Source organism: Lactuca saligna, chromosome 4 (assembly GCF_052625555.1).
Source record: "Lactuca saligna cultivar CGN05327 chromosome 4, ASM5262555v1, whole genome shotgun sequence".
Taxonomy (NCBI): domain Eukaryota; kingdom Viridiplantae; phylum Streptophyta; class Magnoliopsida; order Asterales; family Asteraceae; genus Lactuca; species Lactuca saligna.
The window spans coordinates 262568286-262576685 of record NC_136420.1 but is presented as its reverse complement, the minus strand read 5'-3'; the positions used below and the strand labels follow the sequence as shown (position 1 = coordinate 262576685).

The window sequence follows — 8400 nt, the reverse complement described above, 5'->3', positions numbered from 1 at the left end:
ACTGCTTGTATTCTCAGGTCCACATTACACAGGTACACGATGATCGATTTTGACGAAGATGGAGTACGTAGAAGACTCGTCTTACTTTTGTTCATATGTAATATGTATCACAATTGTATAACTTTACTTTTGAAACAAATGTAAATTTCTTTATGTAATGTAATGGTTGTTTACTTTACTTACTATGTGCATTGGATTTGATACTCAACGTGGAGTCCGCCCCGGAAATGTTTTCGCCTTCGGTGTTCGGGGTGTGACAGATTGGTATGAGAGCCCTTGTTTATAGTGAATGAAGTATACCAAACCTTACATGGTATAAAACTATAAACACTAAGGGGCCTAAGTGCTCTGAACTAAAAGTATACCTCCAAATATAAGTATTTTCAAAAGTGTACAAGTATATATAACCGTCGAGATCCGTAACTACAAGTAGAACAAAACATAAGTAAATGGGTGTTCTATGTTGCGGTTAAACCTGGGCAGTTATGTAGTCGTGTCTAGGATCAATATAGCATGGCCAACTATATTCATTTGAGACACAGCCAACATGTTCTTGAGAGTGACTGTGGTGTGCGGCATGCCTAAAACTTACCCTAATATCCCAAACATCGAAACAGTGTCGTAGTGAACCATGAAATACTATGGGAGTATTTATCAAGTCAACCCTTAGTAGAAATCCTCATTCGAGTGTTGTTACCTGATCATTCCTTAGCGATAAATTATCTGTTTTGATAACTCTTTCCTGCTTTATCGCTTATTCGGGATATATAATTGTCATATCTATCGATTCAATTTGGAGGACCTATCATCATCTTTTTCCTGATCTTATTAGATCAAGATGCCTCCGAGAAAAAGACCCAGCTCAAAGACCAACAACCCTCTGCCACCACCTTCTCCTCAAATTGACCTCGCAACGCTTCAAACGGCTATTACGGCCATAGTGACAGCCGCCGTGTCACAAATGAACCCCAGAAATTCAGGAGGTGGTCCCCAGCCCCAAAACCTAGAAGATAGTCAAGGACACCAAAAAGGGGGTTCTTATAAAGATTTCATGAACGCGAAACCCACTTCTTTTGATGGAACTGGAGGTGGCATTTGCCTCACTCGATGGTTCGAGAAAATCGAATCCATATTCGAAATATGTGCTTGTTCGGAGTCTGATAAAGTGAAGTTCGCAGCCTGTACCTCCAGTGACAAAGCCCTGACTTGGTGGAACGGCCGAGTCATATCCCTAACCCTACCTGTAGCCAATCTTATGGGTTGGGAAGCCATAAAAGAACTACTTCTGTCTGAGTACTGCCCTCGGGGAGAAATTCAGAAGTTAGAGCACGAGCTCTGGAACCTAAAGATGAAGTGTTCCGATCTTGGAGCGTACATCTCGAGGTTTGACGATCTGGCACTGCTCTGTCCGGGAATGGTTACCCCGGAGAGTAAGAAAATAGAAAGATTTATTTGGGGGCTGACCCAACCAACCAAGGGACACGTCTTATCTGCACGGCCGTATACTTATGATAGTCCCAAAAGTTTAGCCTAGATCCTGATTAATCACAGTGATCAAGTTGAGGAAACAACCGCCACTCCCAAACCGACCAAAACTAGTGGTGAAAAGAGAAAGTTCTGGAAGAAGAAGAAAGGCCAACCTTCCTAAGGATCCTCAAAGAAACAACAGACTGTAGCAGTCAATGCTGCTACTACCCCCGTTGCTGCTGCTTCTGTTGTGGGATCTACAGCTCAGACCCCTGCCAGTAGGTATGCTGGTAACCTTACCCAATGTGAAAAGTGCAAGTACCACCATAACCTTGGCCCCTGCCACGAGCTAACACGCACCAACTGTAGTAAAAAGGGGCACACGGTCCGATTCTGTAAGGCACAAGCCCAGTCAGCCAATCAATCTTCTGGAGCAGGTGTTAATCAAGCCTGCTACAATTATGGAGAAGTTGGGCATTTCAAGAGGAACTGCCGCAAGAAAGCGACAACTTATAATACCGGGAGAGTCTTAGCCATGGGGCGGGAGGAGGCAGTAGCCGATCCCACTGTTGTTTCGGGTACGTTCCTTCTCTATAACTCTTATGCTAGTATTCTTTTGGATTCGGGTGCTGAAAGAAGTTTTGTTAGTCGTTCGTTCAAACATAATCTAAAACCTAACCCCTAACCATTAACTGAAACCTTTACCGTCGAGATGGCTAACGGTGAGAAAGAAAGTGCTAGCGATGTATTCATAGGTTGTACCATTACCCTGAACGATCACTCATTTCCCATCGATCTTATGCTGGTCTCCATTAAGAGCTTTGATGTTATCATTGGCATGGATTGCTTGAGTCCCAATCATGCTGATATCATTTGCTACGAAAAAGCTATCCGTCTCAACCTTCCTTCGGGTAAAACTCTCATAATCTATGGCGATAAACTCAGCTCCAACCTTGATATGTGCATAATTAGTTAATTATTTAGTATACATTTTTAATCATTTTTAATTAATTATGTGAATAATGTGGACAAAAGGTACTTAAAATGGTTTGAATTTAGTTTTTCAGTCCAGAAGACATGCTTGGGAGTGAAAGGGAGCAAGGGAAAGCAATTGAAGACCAAAGAATGAAGATGAGCGACAAAAGCCCATCTACTCGGTGAGTACACGAGCTTACTCAACAAGTTCCTTAGAATATTCAAGAAGATAGCTACGATTCCTGATTCAAGACGGATAACTATGCACCTACTCGGCGAGTTGGTCCTGCTACTCGCCGAGTACACCCTGTTTTGAGATATCTATAAAAACCGAGTCTTTATCCAATGGGACAACTTTCCTGGCGATTTTTGAAGGTCAAGCTGCGATTAAGAACCCTAGAAGACACTGAGGAATTCTAATCTTCAATCTTTTGAAGAATTGAAGCAACTAGGTTAATCCTACCACTTAGATTTAGGAATTGAATATGTTTGATCTACTTAAACTTGTTTTTGTGTTTGTTTCTACTACAACTATGAACTAAATACGTTTTTTTTTCTGTGTGGGGAATACCAAGGAACTTCTATGGTTTAATTCTTAGTTTTTGTTTGATTCTTTATCCGTGATCTATTAAATTAAGTATGTTAAAGAACCTTATTCATTAATCACTACTATTTTCTGTTAATTGGAAGACAATTAGGCAGCATGAACATCTCTTAGTTGTTAACCTCATATGTCTATGTGAACACTAAACCATATGCTTAGGAGTAATGATTATGAAACTAAGATTAATAAGACAATAAGAAGATTAATGTGTGAGCTTGTTTGAGAAACCATCAAACAAGAGGTTAATTGAATTAGTAACTTAATTGACCACTACAAATCTTATTTAATCCAAATCATTAATCTAGGGAATTAATTAGTTTAAACATTTGATCATCGCTTAAATTAGTTAATTGTCTAAGGGTTAGGAGTAATGAACATGAACCTAACTACTATAATTGGTAGCCAATAACAATTAATCTATAATAAATACAAATAACCATAGGAGTGGATTGGTTGAACCTAAATAGAAACATCTTTATTAAATTTGGTGAATTAGTTGTTTGCTTTAGTTATTTAGTTAATTAAGTGTGCCTAAGTTTCTAGTCTTGCAAAACTAGAGGAAACCCTTTTACTTTCATTAATTGTTTTAGTTAAAATTAGTTATTAGTTTAATTTTCCGTTGTTTGAGTTCGACACCTTACTTACTAATCTATACCACTAAAAGATAGGTTCACTGCCTTTGTGTGCTAAATTTATTAATAAAAAGTAGGGATAAAACAAGTGCATTTTACACACAACAAGTTTTTGGTGCCGTTGCCGTGGAACGGTGCTAAATAATTAATCTAATTCCTAATTTTTTCGATCCTTTGTGTGAGTTTACTTACATAGAGTTCATTTATTGCAATTTAGTATTTAGTAATTAGCTTTTAGCATTTGTTTTAGTTTTCATATTAAGTTAAAAAAATTTCAAAATCACACTGATAATCGTCGAGTGCAGTCGCACCTACTCGGCGAGTACCAGTTTATTTAGCAGTTAATTTTCAATTTTTTTAGTACATTTTTTTGTTCTTTTTACGCTTTTATTCTATTTATTTTAGGACTTTCATGACCAGAGGATCAAACAACCCACTGGTACCCCCGTTTGAAGATCCCGAATTCGCATTGAAAAGGAACAAAAGAAAGGATGTGGAGACTTGAAGTACACCAAAGAAGTTGCCTTTGTCCAACTTGAAGACTGTTTTTGGGAAAAAGAAGAGCAGTAAATCAGGAGCATCCTGTGCCTCTTTGATAATCGAAGATCCAATTCAGGAAGATATCGCGTACGAGACCGAGGAAGAAGAGGAGCCTACATACGAGCACGAAACTGAGTCTGAGGAAGATTTAGCTTTCACAATGGCTAACATTAATGAAATCCCCATGGGAGAATGGAAGAAGAAGATGCGCGACGACATTGGTCCGGGACTTGTGCAACCTGTAATTCCCGCGACTGCTACCTTCGAGCTAAAGGGTCATATCCTAGCTTCACTCAAAGAAATACCTTTTTATGGAAAAGATCATGAAGATGCCTACAAGCATTTGGATGAAATCAATGATGTAGCTGATTATTTCAATATTCCAAATGTACCCCGCGAGACTCAACTACTTCGTATGCTTCCAGTGACATTCAAGGGTGCTGCAAAAGATTGGCTCAAGTCACTTCCCCCCGGATCAGTCACCACTTGGGCCAAGATGAAGGAAGAATTCATTGATCACTTTTGCCCACCTTCTAAGATAGCCAAATTGAAGAAGGCCATTGCAAACTTTAAACAACAAGCTGGAGAGTCGCTATATGAAGCATGGGAGAGGTACAAGAGCTTACTAAGAAACTGCCCACACAATGATCTAAACAGCCAGCAAGAAGTCTCCATCTTCTATGATGGAGTCAATGTCACAACCAGGCAGTTACTAGACTTGCAAGGCCCACTTACAAAGAAGCCGCCCCCGGTAATTAAAGAATTGATTGAAGAATTCTCTAAACACTCTAGAGAATACCATAACCCTAGACATGATGTCACTAGGGGAGCCGCTTATGATGCTACTGAAGACTTATCCGTGGGCATGGCTATGCTAAAAACCATGGATAGGAGAATGGATAAAATGTATCAAATGATCCATGCTATTCGGGTGGGTTGTGAAAACTGGAATGGGCTTCATCTCACTAGAGACTGCGATTTAGATGAGAATGGCAACAAGATGGTGCAAGTGTGTTACTCAAGTGGAGACCGATATGATGAAGATTGGTGTAAACAAAAGAAAGAGTGGCTCCCTTATGAAGAGTACAAGAAAGCCAAGGAGGATAGGTATAGACAAAAAGGGAGAGGGTTCTACCAAAAAGAGGAGCCGGTGCAAGAAAGGAAGCCAAGCTTGGAAGAAATGCTCACTAAATTTGTAGCTGCTTCAGAACAAAGGCATAGTGATCATGATGTTGCAATTCAAGAAACAAGAACCATGCTTAGGAACCAGCAAGCATCTATCCACAATATAGAAATACAGCTTGGGCAACTTGCTCAACAAATTAACCAAAGGTCACCGGGCGAACTTCCTAGCAAAACTGAAAATAACCCATGAGGCGCACACATAAACATTGTCACAACAAGAAGTGGGAAGATAATCACTCCCCTGGCACCTATTCGGACTGAAGCACCCAAGGATTCACACAAGGAGGAGGCAGAAAAGCAAGCAGAAAACCAAAATATACAATCTGACAGTCCTACTCGCCGAGTACCTCATATGGACTCGGTGAGTACACCATTAAAAACCAATGAGCAGGTTCCTGAAAAGCCTTACCAGCCTCCAATGCCATACCCAGGCCGAGCTAAGAAGGAGAAGCAGGAAGAGGAGTATCAGAAGTTTCTAGACCACATCAAGACTCTTCAAATAAACATACCCTTCACTGAAGCCGTCATGCAAATGCCCAAATATGCAAAGTTGCTTAAGGAACTTCTCACCAATAGAAGGAAGATGGAAGAAGTGAAGAAGGTAGTACTCAATGAAAACTGCTCTGCTGCAATGCTAAATAAGCTACCAAAGAAGAAAGGTGATCTAGGGAGTTTGACTTTACCTTGCCAATTTGGCAACTTGGATGCTATTCATCCCTTAGCTGATTCGGGAGCAAGTGTGAACCTAATGCCACACTCATTCTTTAAGAAGCTGGACCTCCCGGAGCCAAGACCAATTCGCATGGCAATACACTTGGCAAACAAGACAGTCACCTTCCCAAGAGGCATATGCGAAGACTTACTAGTGAAGGTGGATAAATTTGTCTTTCCTGCTGATTTCATCATTCTAGACATGGAGGCGGATCCACAAGTTCCAATCATCCTTGGAAGGCCCTTCCTCAACACGACAAGCGCTATAGTAGACATGAGAGACTCAAAGCTCACCTTGCGAGTAGGAGAAGATTCGGTTACATTCGGGGTAGACCAAGCTATGAAGTATTCTAGGAGCAGTGACAACACGACATTCTCAATAGATATGCTTGACGAATTATTGGAGGAAGACATAACTGAAGATTCCAGCAAGTTTACAGCCTATGATCCAGAAAAAGATTTAATGGAAATTAAAAGACTGTTGGAAGAAGCAGAGTATGAAGAATTAATGAAGCAAACTGACAGCCCTACTCGCTGAGTAGGACCGATCTACTCGCCGAGTTCCTCTGAAGAAAAGTCAGAAGTCGTGAATACAGCCACCAACTCGCCAACTACCTTACCTGCACTCGGCGAGTCCAACACTCAGAACAAAGGAACAGAGCTCAAGACTTTACCAGAACATTTGGAGTATGCTTTTCTTGAAGAAGGCAATCAAAAGCAAGTAATCATAGCCTCTGATCTGTCCAAGTCTGAAAAGGAAGAGCTCGTGCAAGTGTTGAAGAAGCAGAAACGGGCCATAGCATGGAGCATCACCGACATCAAAGGGAATAAGCTCATCCTATTGCTCCCACAAGATCAATCTGGAAGAAGGGGCAAAGCCGGTTGTACAACACCAAATAAGGTTAAACCCGAACATGCAAGAAGTAGTCAAGAAGGAAGTGGTCAAACTCTTAGATGCAGGAATCAGTTATTCCATTTCCGATAGTCCATGGGTGAGTCCGATCCAAGTGGTGTCCATGAAAGGAGGGATGACGGTCATAACCAACGAAAAGAACGAGCTAATCCCGACCCGAACGGTAACCGGTTGGAGAGTGTGCATAGATTATCGAAAGCTAAACGATGCCACTCGTAAAGACCATTTTCCCTTACCTTTTATTGATCAAATGTTAGAAAGACTATCGGGCCATAGCTACTATTGCTTTCTAGATGGATTCTCAGGTTATTTTCAAATACCCATAGACCTAATGGACCAAGAAAAGACCACATTCACTTGTCCAAGTGGGACTTTTGCCTATAGACGCATGTCTTTTGGGTTATGCAATGCACCAGCGACTTTTTCAAAGGTGTATGACAGCTATATTCCACGATATGGTGGAAAAATTCATGGAAGTTTTTATGGATGACTTTTCAGTTTTTGGATCTTCTTTCCATGATTGTCTCACAAATCTTGACTCAATGCTTGCTAGGTGTGAAAAAACCGACTTGGTCCTCAATTGGGAGAAATGTCAATTTATGGTCAAGGAGGGTCTAGTTTTGGGCCACAAGGTTTCCAAAAAGGGAATTGAAGTGGATCGGGCAAAGATTGACACCACTGCCAAATTACCCCCACCAACTAATGTGAAGGGCATTAGGAGTTTCCTAGGACACGTGGGTTTTTACCGGTGTTTCATAAAAGATTTTTCCAAAATAACTAGACCTCTAACACAATTACTACTAAAAGATGCACCATTTACTTTTACTAAAGAGTGTTTAGAGGCATTTCAATTCTTAAAGGAAAAATTAACTAATGCCCCGATCATTATTGCACCAAATTGGAACTTACCCTTTGAGATTATGTGTGATGCTAGTGACTATGCATTAGGAGCTATCCTTGAGCAAAGGGTTGATAAGCACTTTCAACACATATATTATGCTAGCAAAACTCTAAACCCAGCCCAAGAAAACTACACCACCACTGAAAAAGAGTTATTAGTTGTGGTGTATGGCTTTGACAAATTCCACCGTTACTTGGTTTTATCTAAAACTACTGTTTTTACTGACCACTCGACTATCAAGTATTTGTTTTCCAAACAGGAGGCTAAGCCAAGACTGATACGATGGGTGCTACTTCTTCAAGAATTCGACATAGAGATACGAGACAAGAAGGGAATGGAGAATGTAGCAGCTGACCACTTGTCAAGGCTTGAGAACCCGCAATTGCAAGAAGATAAAGTTGGAGACGACTTCCCGGACGAATACATTATGGTGACAGTGGGAGAAGAGCCATGGTTCGCAGACATAGCTAAT

General features: G+C 40.7%; 1 non-coding gene across 1 annotated transcript; it reads right to left on the bottom strand.

The window, feature by feature from the left end:
• Positions 1-4762: 4762 nt before the first annotated feature.
• On the bottom strand, positions 4763-4869 carry LOC145044548 (small nucleolar RNA R71). The gene has a single exon (XR_013681497.1). It is a non-coding gene; the product is annotated as a small nucleolar RNA R71 (small nucleolar RNA).
• Positions 4870-8400: the final 3531 nt, after the last annotated feature.